The sequence below is a fragment of the Neoarius graeffei genome, chromosome 2 (assembly GCF_027579695.1).
Source record: "Neoarius graeffei isolate fNeoGra1 chromosome 2, fNeoGra1.pri, whole genome shotgun sequence".
NCBI classification, from domain to species: domain Eukaryota; kingdom Metazoa; phylum Chordata; class Actinopteri; order Siluriformes; family Ariidae; genus Neoarius; species Neoarius graeffei.
This window is the reverse complement of record NC_083570.1, coordinates 49,905,353-49,924,666: the sequence shown is the minus strand read 5'-3', so window position 1 is coordinate 49,924,666 and position 19,314 is coordinate 49,905,353. Positions and strand designations below refer to the sequence as shown.

At 42.2% G+C, this 19,314-nt stretch overlaps 1 protein-coding gene across 2 annotated transcripts in view; it reads left to right on the top strand.

Annotated features, from left to right (window-relative positions):
* peak1 (pseudopodium-enriched atypical kinase 1) overlaps nt 1-19,314 on the top strand; it is a 223,610-nt gene that overhangs the window by 79,758 nt on the left and 124,538 nt on the right. The window contains exon 1 of one of the 2 annotated variants that reach the window (XM_060914373.1): nt 3,529-3,599. The exons of the other annotated variant lie outside the window; for it this stretch is intronic. The gene's annotated coding sequence lies outside the window, so the exon portion shown is untranslated. Of the gene's footprint in view, nt 1-3,528; nt 3,600-19,314 lie in introns of those variants that run through there. 2 annotated transcript variants of the gene reach the window in all.

Below are 19,314 nucleotides of genomic sequence, written 5' to 3'. Positions count from 1 at the left end.
TGAAGGCTACATGAGAGGTTTTTAAAGTGCATATCACGGGTAAATTCAGGAGCAAGCTCAATGTAATTCTCCTGTTTAATATTAAACTTTGGTCAAATATGTGTAACATTCTGCATTCTCTGCAATTTTTTTTACCTTGCGCAATACCAGAAAAATTCAGTTGAAATCGAGCGATTTGAGGCAAATTGGTCCGCCTCTGAAAAAACTTGGCATTTGGATTTCCCGGCAAACACTGATTTTCGTGACGTCGCGTGCGGGACGCCTCCTTCTGAATCCTACGTCAGCGCTGGTTTGTTTATGAGAAAACGACCTGGTGGTTTTCTGGGCAATTCCATGTAAATGTCAACCTCACCATGCAAAAATAAAGCAACATGTAATACATCAAAACCACTCCCAGAGATCTCACCTAGGCCTGTATTTTACAGATGTGAATAAGTTGAACCAATTTGTAACCAACCTAATATGTCACTGTCAGTCTTTCTTTCTTATAATGTAAAACCCAAGCTAAAATCAACTTTGATCATGTACAATTCTATATTATTGCCACAAGCCACAGAAATGTATGCTAAAATCCACAAAACAGCAAAACTATAGCCATCCTAAATATTATTTAAGAACTTTGATAGTTTTAGCTGATATTTAGAGTTTTTCAAAGGGTTATGGTGGTTAAATTGCTGATTTTCTAAACATATGCCATGTCTATTTCAGACGCGTCACATCCATAACGGAATTTCGTCACATCCATAACGCTGACTTTTCCTTCCGAAACTCTGCATGAAATACAAAATATTTTAAACAAAGATTTTTTAATATTCACCTTGGACCCCTCTATCAAATGGATATCTCCATTTCGACATTAGGTTTACAATTTCACAGAGTTTGATAAAAATGTACAGTCACCCAAGAAAAGTGATACTTTTTCTGTCACATCCATAACGCATCTTTTATTGGCATTTTCTGGCATGCCCTAGATGTACTATGGGAATTGTTCTTGTTCTATCACTTCTCCAGTATGGTACAGCCTTAAAATGTGCAACACCTGTTTAAATACTGGGAGACAATAAAACATGCACTGGGTCATTTGTTGCCATTTTGAGTTCAAGTGTCACGTCCATAACGCTGGAATTGCTCTTCTGCAAATTTCTTCAGTGTTATCATGCAATTATTAAAATGGTTAACAGATGTATCGTAGGAGGGTGTAGCAACACCAATCATGATGGGATTAGTGCTCAGCGTTTTCCAAAAGACCGGACGGAGAGAGAGAAATGGGAGCGCTTGGTCTACACAGGCTGTGCACTGAAACCGTGCAAAGCTCTCGCAGCCTGCTGGCACTTCCGCAGGTAACGTCACGAATCTGGCTCCAGACTCCCTTGGGATTTTTCCAGACTCGTTTGATTTTATTTTTTTCTGCTGTAGACAGATGGCCTTGTGCAAAATTACCCTTCTGGATGAGCGTGTACTTTCATATTAAAAAAAAAAAACCACGAAATTGGTCCAGAAAATGCACTTTAAAATTCAGATACTAAATGTAATAGGAAAAGAAGAAGAAGCCTTTATTTGTCCCATGCACAATCAAGCACAGTGACATTCATCCTCTGCATTTAACGCATCTGAAGCAGCGAGCAATGAGCACACTGCTCAAGCGCACTTCAGCCTAATCACGTCTTTGAACCGTGGGGGAAACCGGAGCACTCGGAGGAAACCCACGCAGACACGGAGCGAACATCCAAACTCCACACAGAAAGGCCCCCGTCAGCCGCTGGGCTCGAACCCAGAACCTTCTTGCTGTGAGGCGACAGTGTCCGGTTAGCATTTGTACTCACTAACGTTCTTGATTTAGTCTATAGGTAGCTGATTTGAGGCACAACACGAGCTTGTCTAGTGGCGTTTGATGGATGGGGACATTTGTTCATTTTTCATCTGCCAGATTATTGAAAGTCTAAAATAACACACGCACTGTTCATTTAAACTAGGGCTGGGTATCACCAGATGCCTCACGATACGATACTATGGCGATATTTTGCCCACGATAACGATAATATCACGGTACAGCGATTCTGCAATAATCGATATATTGCAGGAAATTTCAACCACATCACGATATCTGTGTCACTGAAGAAAATCAGAATTTATTGACAACTGTAAAATTACATTTCACATACATAACTACACACTCTTGCCAGACATATATTTGTCTCTATTCCACTGCTGGCAAAACCAAGAGTTGCTTCACTACAACATACAGAAAATTCCCATTTCTGTGCTAGTATTCTCAACTTTTCTGTAAGCATGGACACATCAGTGCTGCTTAACAAGCAGAATCAAATTGTTTTATGAAAACTTAAAACTTGCACTGCAGACTGCACATACATTTCAGTGCTAACACTAATATCAATTTGTTCTTTGTAAACTTGAGAACATGTACCTGAGAACATTTCACTTGTGCTTATTTTGCAGGAACAACACACTGTCTGAAACACATTGAAAAGTGCAGTGGGCATCTTAATTGGAGCATCTTAATTTAATTGGAGCGAAACAGGTTTTGCAAAGTGCATTCTCTTTGTCCGGCTCACTGTTTTTTTTTTTTTGTTTTTTTTTTTCCTCCTTTCCTTTGGAATCCAAAGTGCCTCCAAACATCTGCCTTAAAGTTCGGCGGCGTCTCTAGGTTTACGTTAACAGCCATGCTTGCCTGTTTTTTTTTCCTCACTGCAACCGCCGGGGAAAAAAGAGAAGACGAAGAGTGCCTTGCAATGAGGTAGCGGCACAGCGACACCTCGCGGAGCGGAGGTGCGGAAGTCGTACTGGATTTACAACCCGTCTGAAACATGATTTTATTATTTGAAAAAATATAGATATTCAAATTTTGAGTATCGATATTGAATCGGAAGACAAAGTATCGCGATATATCGCCGTATCGATATTTTTGCACACCCCTAATTTAAACATGGCTTGTTTTTGAGTGTGACTTCCAGGACCATTTCAAAACATTGGCGCACACAGTCCTGCTTTGATATTTCTGATGTTAATTTGTAACATAAATAAATGAAACGAATAAGGAGCTTGTGAGATCCTCTTGCAGCCCCACTCGTAATTCAAGCAGCCCATGGGGTAGCAGGTCTCCTCCAGCAGCGCTCTCAAGCAGACATGAAGGAGCTTCACGAGGCGTTGTCTTAAAAAGGAGAGCTGAGGGAAAGCTGAGAGTAAACAGTCTTTAAGTGTTTAGAGTCGAGAAGTAAAGACCTTATATAGTTATTCCTCTCTGTGCTCTCTCTCGCTCGCTCGCTCACTCGCTTGCTCTGTGTGTTTAGGAGTGGATGCAATGGGCTGTGCAGAGTTAGGCAAGGATGCTCTGCTCAGACCAAGTTGACTAATGTGGTTAAATTAAAGTAGGACTCATGAGATGGTGGAAGTGGTCCATCCAGCAGCTCCACTAAGGTTTTTTTTTTTTTAATGCATGAGAGAACATTTTAAGGATCAATTCAGACTGGATCATTTTTCGGAAAGGGAAGTCTGTCTCTTCAGAGCTCTGTTTGATTCCTGGCTCTGCTGTCCAAGTTTCCCACGTTGCATCCAACGCTGTAGCACCAATCAAGTCCCAGGTGGGTGTGCATTTTATCCGAATAAATTCTTCGCTACTTCTGCTGGCTCATTACATTGTTCCAAGTGTGTGTGAGAACGATGGGGTTCAGGTTCACATTAGTGTGCAGGAGGCAGAGTGGGCAAGTATTCTGACGCTGGAAGTGCGTCCAAAAGCAAACACCGTGTACCTACGGTAGGAATGTACTAATGTGGGTATGTGAGCTCACCGAGCTGGAAGGGATGCGAGAGCTTGTTTCTCATGACCATGGTCCGAGACATATGGATATGCCCAAACGTTGCAGGATATAGACCTGGAGTTGACAACAGGCTTTTACGAAAAAGTGTTATTAATTCACATTGTCCACAAGGACTTAACACTTTAGAACACACATGTGGCATATTTAAAATTTTCAGTGCATTATTTAACTCAGTATTATCCTGTCCCAATTTGCACACCACCACAGTTCTGTTTTCTCAAATAAATTGCTTATGCCATATGTTCCGCTGGCAAAATAAACTCACTTCAAGGTAAAAAGTGTTTTGATGGCTATGTAATGCTCCAACAGGCCACAAATGTGGCAGTATGTTTTGCGCAGTACAGACTTCTATAATTACAACCTGAACTGCGTCTATTATTATTATTATTATTATTATTATTGGAAGTCTTAAACAGTTTCATATTTCTGTTCAGAAGTGTTAACATATCGACAGCCGGTGTGCAGGACTGATCAACAGTTACCGCAAACGTTTAGTTGCAGTTATTGCTGCACAAGGGGGTCACACCAGATACTGAAAGCAAAGGTTCACATACTTTTGCCACTCACAGATATGTAATATTGGATCATTTTCCTCAGTAAATAAATGACCAAGTATAATATTTTTGTCTCATTTGTTTACCTGGGTTCTCTTTATCTACTTTTAGGACTTGTGTGAAAATCTGATGATGTTTTAGGTTATAATTATGCAGAAATATAGAAAATTCTAAAGGGTTCACAAACTTTCAAGCACCACTGTATCTGTGAGTGGCAAAAGTAACTGCAACTAAATGTTTCCGGTAACTGTTGATCAGTCCTGCACACCAGCTTGGAGGAATTTTAGCCCATTCCTCCGTACAGAACAGCTTCAACTCTGGGATGTTGGTGGGTTTCCTCACATGAACTGCTCGCTTCAGGTCCTTCCACATCATTTCCATTGGATTAAAGTCAGGACTTTGACTTGGCCATTCCAAAACATTAACTTTATTCTTCTTTAACCATTCTTTGGTAGAACGACTTGTGTGCTTAGGGTCGTTGTCCCACCTTCTCTTGAGATTCCATTCATGGACAGATGTTCTGACATTTTCCTTTAGAATTCGCTGGTATAATTCAGAATTCATTGTTCCATCAATGATGGCAAGCTGTCCTGGCCCAGATGCAGCAAAACAGGCCCAAACCATGATACTACCACCACCATGTTTCACAGATGGGATAAGGTTCTTATGCTGGAATGCAGTGTTTTCCTTTCTCCAAACATAACGCTTCTCATTTAAACCAAAAAGTCCTATTTTGGTCTCATCCATCCACAAAACATTTTTCCAATAGCCTTCTGGCTTGTCCACATGATCTTTAGCAAACTGCAGACGAGCAGCAATGTTCTTTTTGGAGAGCAGTGGCTTTCTCCTTGCAACCCTGCCATGCACACCATTGTTGTTCAGTGTTCTCCTGATGGTGGACTCATGAACATTAACATTAGCCAATGTGAGAGAGGCCTTCAGTTGCTTGGACGTTACCCTGGCATCCTTTGTGACCTCGCCGGCTATTACATGCCTTGCTCTTGGAGTGCTCTTTGTTGGTCGACCACTCCTGGGGAGGGTAACAATGGTCTTGAATTTCCTCCATTTGTACACAATCTGTCTGACTGTGGATTGGTGGAGTCCAAACTCTTTAGAGATGGTTTTGTAACCTTTTCCAGCCTGATGAGCATCAACAACGCTTTTTCTGAGGTCCTCAGAAATCTCCTTTGTTCGTGCCATGATACACTTCCACAAACATGTGTTGTGAAGATCAGACTTTGATAGATCCCTGTTCTTTAAATAAAACAGGGTGCCCACTCACACCTGATTGTCATCCCACTGATTGAAAACGCCTGACTCTAATTTCAGGAATCCTAGAGGTTCACATACTTTTGCCACTCACAGATCTGTAATATTGGATCATTTTCCTCAATAAATAAATGACCAAGTATAATATTTTTGTCTCATTTGTTTAACTGGGTTCTCTTTATCTACTTTTAGGACTTGTGTGAAAATCTGACAATGCTTTAGGTCATATTTATGCAGAAATATAGAAAATTCTAAAGGGTTCACAAACTTTCAAGCACCACTGTATGCTCACATGACGGGTTTTTTTTTTTTTTTTTTGGGTGGGTTGGGGGATTCAACAAAGCAATATTACGTAAAATTGAAATGGAAACTTTTTTTTTTGCATTCAGTTAAACACTATCATGGCTATTGCAGTGAATGCAATCAAAATCATGTGCCAAAAATCTGATCTCCGAGATCTGAATAGCTGTCTCGAAAGCAGAAAACCTGGCTTTAATCACATAACATAACATCACTCACTGGAAACTCAGACCATTCGCAAGTGTGTTTTTTGGCAACTTTTTTTTTAAATAGTTTCTATTTTGCCCAACGCTGCAGTGGAAACCCAGCGATGTGTTGCTTTTCATTGCTCAAGCCTTTAGCTTTTAATTGCTTCTCATTAAAGAGATCACATGAGGGACGTGTAATGAGCGTTTTGCTTTGCAGTGTGGCATGTTGTAGATATGTGACAAATGAAAAACGGTACCTTTTTGTGAAACCCCCCCCCCCAAATTTCATTTCCCTCAGTATGACTGAAGTCAAAAGCCTTTAATAGCTTTTATGGACTTGCTTTGGGGTGTATTTTAGTATAGTTGAGAAGTTCATTGACTAGTACAACCCTCTCTCTCTTTCTCTCTCTCTCTCTCTGTGTGTGTGTGTGTGTGTGTGTGTGTGTGTGTGTCTCTCTTACCCCCCCCCCCCCCCCCCCATCCCCCATACCAAATGACCCAGTGGGCTCAATGGAAACTTTGTTTGGTGACCTAATTGGGCTGGATGCTGTTAAGATAATAAGTGAGGTCATTATGTTGAAATTGCTCAACAAACTCGGGAATGCAAAACAGATGTATTTATTAACAGTCACATCCTGTTTGAAATGCATACAGTCATGGAAGAAAGAAAAAGTGCACCGTTTTCCCAGTTTAATTCTTCAGTGTGAAATCACAGCAGATTTCAATATGTGGTTATTTTTTTATTTTTTTCCCCCCAAAATAAACCAACATTCAGAAAAAAGATTGGCGGCAGGGGGGTAAGTACACCCTTCCTACTGCCACAAACACTGATGCTGTGTTCACACTTGTACCGGTACGATAGTGGTATAACTGTATCGATACAAAGTACACCGGTACAGTTTAGTGCATCTGTCCACACTAGCGAGAAATGTTTGTGGCTTTCTTTCACGGTAGTTGAAATGCGCGTGCGCGAAATGTTTCCGTGGTTACCGAGTAACTTCCTTCTGAGAATATGGCGGATGAAACAATGTGTGTGCTTTTTGTTGTCAATGTACAGTCTGTATTTCTGGTGGTCATTTATTCAGTCGAATTGTATAAAATGCGCGAGGCAGTTGAGAAAGAAACAAAGAAAATGAATCGCCCTTTCTCCCCCCTCACTTTCTCCCTCTTCCCTTCTCTTCCCTCCCTTTCTCTCCCTTTTCCCCTCTCCCTCCCTTTCTCCCCCCTTTCTTTGCTCCATGTAGCTCCACGGTCGTTTTGAGCTATTTTGATGTTTTATTTACAGCTGGAAAGCACGGGCGTATTGCCGGAAGACGTAGGAATGGTTCATTGTGCATGCGCATTATATTTGTATCGATACAGCGAAGCGTTACAGTACCGGTATTGTACCGGTACGAAACCTATACATTTGTGGGTTTCGTACCGATACGGTTATACCGCTACAGTACCAGTATAGTTGCTAGTGTGGACAGGTATTGCGGTACGAAAGTAGTTTCGTATCGGTACAAAATCCCTAGTGTGGACAGGGTATTAGAATAATTAGCAGGTAGGTTTTCAAGACGTGTAGCAGAGTGTTTGGGAGCGCTCGGGTGTACATACGTCTACATCATGCCAAGAAGAAAGGACTTCAGCTATGACCTTCGAAGCCGTGTTTCAGTTAACCTGCTTCGGGGAAACGATTTGAAATCGTGAACTAAAAACGAGCAATGAAAACGGAAAAAAGGCTTCAAATACCACAAAAAAATATTTTTGCGTGATTGTGGTTTTTTTTTCCAGATGATCCGATAAAGCAGTGTTTTGCAAAATTGAAATGGAAGCACATTTTTCACGTTAAATGTCACATGACATGGCACAACGAGCAAACAGAAAGCAACTGTTGCTGCTCATCAGTCTGGGAAAGGTTATAAGGCCATCTCCAAACGATTTGAAATTCACCATGCTACAATGAGAAGGCTTGTTTACAAATGGAGAGCCTTCAAGACCGTTGCCAATCTTCCCAGGAGTGGGCGTCCCAGTGAAATGCAGTCAGAGGTCAGACAGTTTAATGCTCAAGAGATATAAAAGAAAAAGCCAAGATTTGCATCATCTGACCTCCAGGCCTCTGTAAGCACATTAAATATTTGTTCATGACCGCACGATCAGAAACCAAACCGAACGAGTATGACTTTGATGGAAGGGTGGCTAAGATAAAGCTCCTTTTCTCCGAAAAGAATTTGGATCATGTTTTAGGTTTGCAGAATTGCATCTGAACGAGCAAACCGAAGTTCTGGACCAAAGCGGAGATGGTTGATCATCATGCACCACATGGTTCTATGATGATCCATGAGAGGATAAATACTTGATACTCGCTATTAGACAGACAGAACTGAGGATGCCTTTCGGACGAGAGGCGAAACGTCTTCAAGACTTTTCAAGCAAGTCCAGTTGCTCTTCTACCAACCACAGATTACTACGTACCTGGATGACTGAGTATCTTCACAGATGTTTCTACGCACTTTGGGATGAGTTCCTTTCGACTGGTGCGGGAGTATGAGAGGACTTCCAGAAAACTGGCAGACATCTTAGCCCATGTTTACATTAGACCGTATCAGCGGATCATCAGATTAACGTTTTTAAAACGATTAGTGTGCACACAGCAACACCAATACACGATTCGCGTGCACACAGCAACACCAATACACGGATATGCTCGGCTCCGCAGGCATCCTGCGCTCCAAATCACTCCGCCCTGAACAGCGAGTGCCCTCTGGAGGGTGCGCACTCCGGCCTTGCGCAGCTCACAGAGCGCGCGAGTGAAGTGAACAAGCTGTGATTCGGGACTGAGCCGCTGTGTGTGCGATCCCAGCGCATATCACTTACCACTTGCAAGTGGAAGGATGGCAAGCCTAAAGACAATCATAACTACACAATGGGCAGTATTTGCATCAGTATTTGCAGTATTTTCATACTTTTATACTCTTTAATGAAAGGTGATACAAGGCGGAAGTCCGCGCCGTTTTTCAGCAGTCGCGTCACATGACCAACGCCAGCGAATCAGGAAGGTGGATGTCACAGTGACGTTGTCCAATGAGACACCAGCTAGAGCTCAGCACAGCGTATCTGCGTATCCTCAGTGTTTACACAGCACCGGAGCTGACACGATCTGGATTGAATACGTGGACGCTGGCGGATTCCCGTTTCCTGGCGTTTCCAGGCGGTTTAATGTAAACGGACAGTGCATCCGCGAAGAAAACGAGACAGATACGGTCTAATGTAAACGTAGCCTTAGCCAGAGAGGATCGTTCATTTTTGTCAACCTGGAACGACCATCACTGAACAGAGGTGGGTGTCATCGGCCACCTACAATGCAGCCATCAGCATTCTGATTCGGATTCTATGATGATCCATGAGAGGATAAATACTTGATACTCCCTATTAGACAGACAGAACTGAGGATGCCTTTCGGACGAGAGGCGAAACATCTTCAAGACTTTTCAAGCAAGTCCAGTTGCTCTCTTCTACCAACCACAGATTACTATGTACCTGGATGACTGAGTATCTTCACAGATACATGAAAACAGCTCTTGCTTTGAGGCCCAGCTAAGGACAGGAATGTGGTCTGGGTTGGCAGAATGGTTCAGGAAGATTTCTTCGTGTTTAATGTCGATATTAAAAATGAGGCATGTAAAATGAAACAATGAAGGTAGTCGTTGCAGATGATGTCTTTTGCGTTGTCAATTGTGAAGATATGAATGAATTCTCTGGACCGAAAAACGATTCCTCATATAAAAACATGGTTATGGAATTAATATATGAGCTTATGAGTGAACCTGTTGACTTTTCAGATCCTGGTGGCGTTTGAGATGCTCGCTGGCCAAGTACTTCGACAAATTGCTGGTGTTGCTTATTTTGCCGTGACCGGATTTATGGCAACTATTGCACCATGATTGTTTATTTTCTGTTGCTTCTTTGTGATCATCAGCACAGTAGGCAAAATGCTCAAATCTCACTGTTAGCCTGCTTTTCCCCCCACAAATTGGTGACCGAAAAGAAAAGAAATGCCTTTCTCTCTTTTTGCAGTAAACATGCCAGGCGCAATTACTCTAACTCCAACAGATAAATGATGCAATACAGAAAACACATCAATCCCTATCTTTCTTTTTCTCTCTCGCGCACACGCGCATCTAAAAATCAATAAATAAAAATGGCAAATTGGCTTGTGTGATAGAACAGTATTATCTCTACAAGATGTTCTACTGCCATGTTATCCAGTGATGATTATCGCAGGTTGTATTGTAAAACCAGACCTGTCAATATTTACCGGTACGCCTTTTCTGTGAAGGTGCACAAAATCATTGGAGTATACTTGTACAAGTTATCACTCAAAACACCAAAAAGAAAGCAGCCAATCAACATGCGAATCTGGAATAATTTGCGCAGGTGTTGTGATGTCCTCAATATTGACAGACATGAGATGTTCGCTCAGACGACCTTGCTTTCCGTCACAGTAAATAGAGAACGTTTAATGTGTTACAAAGTCCTTCCCACGCCATGTGGCGCATAGGGCGGCGCCGATCTCTGTTTCCGTAGCCCTCAGCCTCTCGCCTATTACATAGCTAGGGTTACAGTGGGCGGCTAGTCCTCTGGTAACCGTGAGAGTTTGACTCCCCACTCGCACCTGTATTGCGGCGTGCCTTGCCAGACGGCAGTAGGTACCATTTTTATGATGGTCTTAGGTATGACCCGACCGTGAGTAGAACTCGCGATCGAGAGGCGGACACGCTAACCACTAGGCCAACACGCGGTAATATGTTACAAGGTTGTTGAACCTAGCTAACATTAGACAAGTACATGGTCAAATGGTAAAAATGGCTTTTTTATCCCCCGTCACGAAGTGCACAGGGGGTTGTTGTTGGGTTTCATGTGATGTTCCAGCCGCCTCATTAGTTATTGAAACCTTTAGCTGGTGGTCTACCAAAGCTCAGTTGACAAAGCGTTTGTACGGAGAAGGTGCATTGCTCGCATGAAAAATGCTTTACGCTTGTGTTGTTTTAGGTTGTCCGAATTGATCAAACCGTGAAACTGATAAGTTTCTTCAGGGTTCCCCGTGAACTAATAAAGGGTGAACGAATGTACACTACCGTTCAAAAGTTTGGGGTCACTTTGAAATGTCCTTATTTTTGAAAGAAAAGCACTGTTCTTTTCCATGCAGATCACTTTAAACTAATCAGAAATCCACTCTATACATTGCTAATGTGGTAAATGACTATTCTAGCTGCTGGTTTTTGGTGCAATATCTCCATAGGTGTATAGAGGCCCATTTCCAGCAACTCTCACTCCAGTGTTCTAATGGTACAATGTGTTTGCTCATTGCCTCAGAAGGCTAATGGAGGATTAGAAAACCCTTGTACAATCATGTTAGCACAGCTGAAAACAGTTGAGCTCTTTAGAGAAGCTATAAAACTGACCTTCCTTTGAGCAGATTGAGTTTCTGGAGCATCACATTTGTGGGGTCCATTAAATGCTCAAAATGGCCAGAAAAATGTCTTGACTATATTTTCTATTCATTTTACAACTTATGGTGGTAAATAAAAGTGTGACTTTTCATGGAAAACACAAAATTGTCTGGGTGACCCCAAACTTTTGAACGGTAGTGTAGGATTTCACAAAAAGACATCGAGAAAGGTGGCTTTCGAACCTTTTCACTGAAATCGAAGGGAGCCGAGTCGAAGCGCGCTCGAGTTTGCAGTGATCACTTGGTGAAAGGTTTGTATTTCCCTCTCAGCTATGGCATTAGTGTTTTCCAAGTACTTTTCTTGCTGTGTGTCGTTATTTTACAGTACTTTTTTTTTTTTTTTTTTACTCATGAAGCGCTAAAGTCCCCAGCTGTTTCTTTGTTTACTCCTCACAAAGTCCATATGCATGAACGTCGCAACAAAATTCTTCCCCAGCCATACAGTTACAATGCGCCGTGATCACTTCTCCATCTTGTTGAACTGAGATCCAGGTCTTTAAAGGGGTTTCTCATGATCTTTGTGAATGATTTAGCTGAGAGATAAGAGCCAACACAAGTGAGAATCAAGCCAACTGTTTGTTTACACTTCAACCTCGAATGCTGTACGAATTCACCTCAAATGCAGTCAGAACGATCCCGGAATAGCCGCCGAATATGTTTCGAATGACTAAGAATTCAAAGAGAATGTAGCACGAATACTTAATGTACTTCGAATATCCCGGAATATACGAAGAATTTTCATTCCGACGGCATTCCGGCTCATTCGGGACGTTCTGGCAGGATTTGAAGTGGCTTGCCATTTCAACTTTTCCCTCGAACACGATCAGAATGTTTCGAATGCTGTTGGAATGGCGTAAGAATATTTAGAATGCAGTTAGACTACAGTTCGAATGCCGTTTGATATTTCTCCTCTTCGAATGCACCTCGAATGTTTAGAGCATGAGCAAAACATTCGGGCCGGCCACAAGAATGGGCCCAAGTGTTTGGAGTGCAGTCAGAATTTTTAGAATGCACTTCGAATATCCCGGAATATATGAAGAATTTTCATTCCGGCTCATTCCGCCTCGTGTGTGACTACCCTATAAGCAGTATTTTTAAAGTCATATGACTTATTTGCATTCAGCTACAATAATATGTAGTATGGATGTCATGACTGTACTTTAAAAAAAAAAACAGATAAATGAAGATGTTGTAAAAAGCAGTTTTAGGACTGTGTTGGAATGTGTGAATAAAACATGACTTTACCCATTCTGTTAAACCGTTTTAATCACTTGAGGTGATTTCTGTTCAGTCTTCGGAATGTCTCAAGCACAAAAACTTAAATCTGCACCATTGATTTGGCCAATTAACTGGCCATCAAAAACTTTGTCCTGTTTTGGGATAAAGAGTTGGCAGTGGGAGGGGTGTTCATTGAGAAGGGTAAAAAATTCCATTCCATTCAATGAGAAGAGTGAAAACCCCTCCCACTGTCAACTCTTAATCCCATCAGGTCAAGTGATGAAAACGGTATGTCACAATGGGTAAGGTCCTATTTTTTCACGCGTTCCAATACCGTTCGAAAACTGCTTTTTACAATATCATTTATCTAGTATTTGACTCTTCAGTGTGTGTTGAAATTAACTCTTGTACTATTTTACTCAGTTCAGAGCCACAACCTACTCTGTTACACAATTACTCTAATTTTACACTCTAAACTCAAAATAGAGCAAAATTAAAGGAGAACTGAAGGCAATTTTTTTTATTAGCAAAATTCTAAATCTCATTTTATTAAATGTACGAATGCATTTTTGATAGCTATTTTGTCGCTGCTATAGCAAGTCATGAGTGTTTGAAATATGCTCTGTAATACATCAGTCCATATATCAAAGCAATGGCCATAAACGAGATTCGTTGAGACCTGTGCGAGACCTTGTAGGACGGAAGTAAAACGTACAGTGGAAATCAAAGTGACCGACATCTGCCAACATTGTCAAAAGACGCGCGCGCCCTCTTTCGAACGCTGATGTAATCAAGCCGGAAGTTTTATTTGTTTTGATAGCAATCAGGAAAGTTTTAAAAAAGTAGGCAGTAATCGTCATTTAAACTTGTTTTTATGCAATATTTCGTTTGGAAAACAGTTTTCAAAATGGCAGCGCTGACACTTCACCGTTCAAAGTCTCACACAAGTCTCGTGAAGATCGTGCGGATAAGCGACGCCTGCCGTGGACCAAACGAACTAAATTCAACACGGCTAAAAACCGAATAGGCCGATGAGTATAATATTTAATTGCAATTAGTTGCCAATATGAGTCATGATAAGGTTACTAAAACCAAAAACAACCGAATAACACGTTAATTAAGAAATAAAGCAAGTTTAAAAATGACTTCAGTTAACCTTAACTATTTTTTTTAACTCTGGAAAAATTGCTCAGTCATTTTTCCTGTGTATGAACTACAGCGCGTGCATATCAACCGATCTGCTCATAATAACTAGAAAAAAATATTTACACTTGAGTTGATCTTCGGCTGGATCGAGTCAAAGTTTAAAAAAAAAAAAAAAAGGCACCGCTCATCATCAGTGTCGCAGTTCTCAAGATTGAAATGAATCGCTGTCCTGAATCATCCGAAGTGCATAAAATCCGTGTGCCATCTCCCAACAAGTTTTACCTCCAAATAGCCCAAACTATGGCGGATACATTTTATCCTGTTTACGGTCAGTGTGTTTAAGGTTTTGTGTAACACTGTTGTATGTCCGATTTTAAATATCGGAAATACCTCCACACAACCGAAGATCTCTGGCCCTTCTTTTCAACGATGTCCTCCAGGGCAGCGCTCTGACTTTCCTGTTCAGAACTCCGGTCAGTCGGCTTCTCGCTCATTTTTATAATCGCTTTGTTTCACGCTTTGTTGGAGAAATGCCGCGCTCCTGCAAACTTCACCACAGCCATGCTGTGCGTTGCTGCTACACGTGTTTGTGTGTGCACGCAACCTAACTTGACGTGGCTCTCTTCCAACTGATTGGTTACGTGCGGTACTGTTTAGTTATGATTGGCTATTCGCGTGTCTGTCAACTTGGGATGAAGTAATTTTATTGAAGGCGTAGGCTTATCGTAGGCATATCGTACGTGTCTAATTTCTAATCGTAGAGATTTTATATCGTGAATAACATCGTAATCGTAAAATCGCCCAGCCCTAGTGGGCACATAGGAAAGTATAAAGTTTCTGTCAATATGTTTATCATGCTCATGTGATTTAAAAACTCACAAAGATATTTATCTAAATACACGACCACCTCATTCTAAGCATGGCGAGCTTCGCCAGCGAAGCTCTCGACCCCCGAAGGATTAAATAACGTTTTCAAAGACCAGGCATTCCGAATCCACTTCTAACCGCCTATTTTATCTACGTCACAGAGTGTCCACAAACTTCGACAGCGTCCTTGGCAGGGCAGCCAGAGCCTGCTTTTGGTGTGAACATACGGTAAGACTCGTGCTGATACTTAGAAAGTGATTTTAAATCCAGTTTTTCTTTTGCTGCTGTTTTTTTTTTTTTTTTTTTTTATTCGGCGTTCTCCTACTCAACACCGAGCCGCATCAAGAGTCAAACTGTCGGCTCTGCGAACGAGGCAACTGTTTTTGTGAAAGGATCATAATGAAATGTGCTGTTACATTTTAAAAGCTGTTCCCTGCACATTACTGCAGAATCACTTAAAAATCCACATCCAGCTGAGTTTTCCCAACTACAGTACTCTTCTCAAACCTAAAAATGTGGAAATGCTCCGTTTGCTGGCTTGTTTTTTTCTTTAAAGCTGTCAGTTCTGGATGATTAAAGGGTCCGGCTCCCCCTCCTTAGAATCCAATTTGTTGCTTTTTGTTTCCATGCGGGCCACAGCGTTTTGAAAGCACATGACCAATACTCTGCGAGCGAGGTGTGTGTGTGTGTGCTCACCTAGCTGAATACCACAGATTCACTGTGCGGAATTCCTTCAAAAGCCATCTCAGTTTTTTTTCATCTGCATGTCCTACGTGGAATTTTCGAACACACTGTGCCTGATTTCCCCCGTCCCCCTCCCCCCTCTTCCTTCATGGCTGCCCATGAGACAACCAAGGCCACGTCTGGTCCATTATAACATCATAACCATATGATAACTGAATGGGTTGTTCGAAAGAATTGAAAATATAACTCCTTCAACCGAACATTTTCAATTTCACATTACAATTTAAGATGTGTTGCCTAGAATGTGGCCACAACATTATTGTTGTGGATTGTTTTTCAAACGTAACAGTGGGATCTCGATGGCATTGAACATGGCATCTCACTACTGGGTGCGGAGCAAGGCCTCTAAGTTGTTTATCGTGATATTTTGAGATGAAACACTGTCCAAGCCGGATGTGAAATGATAGTTGTGTGCTTCCAACTTGGTGGCACCAGTTCGGCGGGAAAACCTAGAGCTGGGCGATGAAATCGGTTTTATCGATTAATTCGAATTTACAGTTAAGGACGATGTGTTTTTTTATGAAAATTGGTTTTCTCTCAGTTTTAACTTCTGCCACCGACGTTCCCCTCTGCGCATGTGCAGAACGGATCGGGCAGCATGGACGGATCGGGCACTGAAACTATAGCCCTCCACCCATGCGCTTGCCATAGACACACACAAACAACATGGCAGCGATTGGGGGAAAGCCGCAACTTGTGCCCAAGAAAGGAGTAACTTCCTCCGTGATGTGGAATTGGTTCGGTTTTGCAGTGTCGGACGCAGACCAAACAAGTCCTCGTTGTAAGGTGTGTTTGAAAACGGCTGCTTCTAAAGGAAGCAGCAAGACGAATTTATTCCAACACCTTAAAGCAGACCTGGGCATTTTCCGGCCCGCGGGCCGCATCCGGCCCTTTGGTTCATTCTGACCGGCCCGCGTAAGGTTAATTAGAAATTACAAAATAAACGTATTTTCTAATGTTACCTCATGCATGGACTGAATGTGCATTGCTTTTATTTTGAAGTTGTGTTCAAGAAAAACGCAATGCGCGTGACATGAACACGACATGAAATCCCACGAAACCTAATCCCGCGATAACTACTTCCGTAATTTGTCCAGACCAACCACAAGCTTGTACGTCATCCTTCAAACGGTCCAGCCAATCACATAGTGTGACGTCACCAGCAGGCGCCGGAGCCCGAGCCGATCTGTAGCTCTGATTCCTACACCGAATCGACACGGCATCATTATTATAATATGATGTATCTTGCTTGATATTTGGAGTAGAAAGACAATATTGTGATGTCTTTATTGTGTTTTGGGGTGAATGTGACTGAAAAAAAAATGGTACAAACGTTCACATTTTGTTAACCATTGTTTTGGGAAATTTGATTGAATAAATGACATTTTTTGTAAGGCAACCTCGTTTTTTCCCATACTCTTACCAGTCTTAGCAGCTTGTAAAAACAATGTTATTTACTGCTTTATATAAAGAAATACAATTAATATTATGCAGAATTTAGTTCAGCCTTTTGGTCCGGCCCTCCACAAAATGTTCTGTTTCTCATGTGGCCCCATGGAAAAAATAATTGCCCACCCCTGCCTTAAACAGAAGCCTGCAGCGGCGCGGGAGAAGTGCTGCTCCCAGCGGAATGAACACAGCCGCAGCACGAGCGCACCATCCACAGTAAAGCAAGCAGCCGTCCCGGACACATTTTCGAACTGTGCGCCTTTATGATAAGAATGGGGCGCGGTGGAAGGCAATCACAGACGCTATCGCGATGTTCTCTCATCTACAAGCTTCTTTTTGGTTTCTGGTTGCACTTTAACCCCAAAGGGGAAATTTAAGTGAAGGAAAAAATAAAGGTAAAACTTGTTTTGAACCGTTTCTTTGTCATCTGTAGTTTGATTTTTAGTAGACGGGGAAAAAACTCGATTAAAATCGGATTTTTTGTGAAAAAATGGAAGATTTTTTTTTTTTTTTTTTTTTTAGGCCATATCGCCCAGCTCTAGGAAAACCCATATATGGGTGTGATGGTCGGGTGTCTGTGTACGTTTAAGCCAATTAACAGGCCATTAATTCACATGAATAATCACCCACTAAATATATTCAGGTTTTTCAGCTTGAACCTGAAGCAGAAGAATAGCAGAATGTGTTCCGTCTATGTTCGTCTTTACTTCCATCCCCCCCTTTTGAAAAAACAAAACACAACCTTGTTTCAGTTCAAGACGTGGTTGTGTGGGTGGTGTTTTTCACCTCAGGCCTTTCTGTCTCTATGGACAGTTATGAGGCAACATGGAACGTCGATGATGTAGACACAGGAAAAGATTCTAGTGTGCACTATTTCCTGTAAACACATTATCCTTACTGATGGAAGGAGCCACTTAAGACTTTGTGTGCGTGTGTAAGTGTATGAGCTTCAGACCGGAGTGAGACTGAGAGACTGACTGGTAGCCAAAGGGTTGATCTGTTTCTCTCTCTCTCTTTCTCTCGCTATGTCTCAGATTAGATAATACTTTAGAGCAGGCCATTTATCATTTTCTCTCTGAGCACTACTGATGAGCTAATCTCCTTCTCTCTCTGTGTGTGTGTCTCGCTGTGTGTGTGTGTGTGTGTGTATGCATGCATGGGTCTAAAAAATAAAATTCCATACACAGTTTTTACTCAGAGTGAATTGTGTGGGGGAAGCCTATGAGAGATTATTCATCTCAGTGCACTTGAGAGAGAGAGAGATACCCCTTTTCCACCAAATCAGTTCCAGGGCTAGTTCGGGGCCGGTGCTGGTGCTGGTTCACAACTCGCGAGCCAGCTGAGAACCAGTTTGCTTTTCCATAGCTCGGGGTGCTAAGGAGAGCCACGTCATTACGTCGCTGTATACGTCAGTTATGTCGCTGCGTTTGCATAAACCTTGGCGCGAACATCGAAGCAACAACAACACGGAGAAGAAGAAGCAGCAACAACAATAATAATAATGGATGACTTCGCGTTTGTACAGCTGCTGCTTCTCGTCGCTTAAAAATGGCGATCTTTCGCAGTCTTGCAATTGTTGTTGGTTTTAACAACTCCGCCCCCCCGCTGACGTAAGCGGTTCTTTCCTCTGGCCCAGCAGAGAGTTGGTGCTAGCCTGGAACCGGTTTTTCTGGCCCCAGAGCCAGTTCTTTGCCAGTGGAAACAGAAAACCCGGTTCCAAACTAAGCACTGGCCCCGAACCAGCCCTGGAACTGCTTTGGTGGAAAAGGGGCGAGAGAGAGAGCCTTCTCATCTGTCCGCATGAAGAGAACATGCATTGGAGTGCTATGTTTTCTAACTTGATGGCAGCAATATGTTCTGAGCTCTCACAAATCCTGTAGTGTAGCTACACGATATCTGAGCAGCTTCTTAGGCCCCCTAATTCTTTCGCCTCTTAGTTTCAGTGGTGCCTGTTTTCGTGAGAACTGTCCATGCATGCTTCTCTTTCCAGTTCGAGCTCATTTCCTAGCAACCAGCAAAAAGATCCTGGGCAAAATGAACTGTGTAGCTCCTCTCACGGGTAGATCTAATCTGTGTGTGTGTGTGTGTGTGTGTGGTTGAGGAGGAGGAGAGAGACAGACAGAGAGATGATGGAGGTGGTGAGTTGTAGTGTTGTGAGAAGTGTAACGAATGATTGGTGTGCTCACATTTAAACCCACCAGTCCCGTCAGACTTTTCTTTTAATCAGAAACAAGAGACCGAGAGAACAG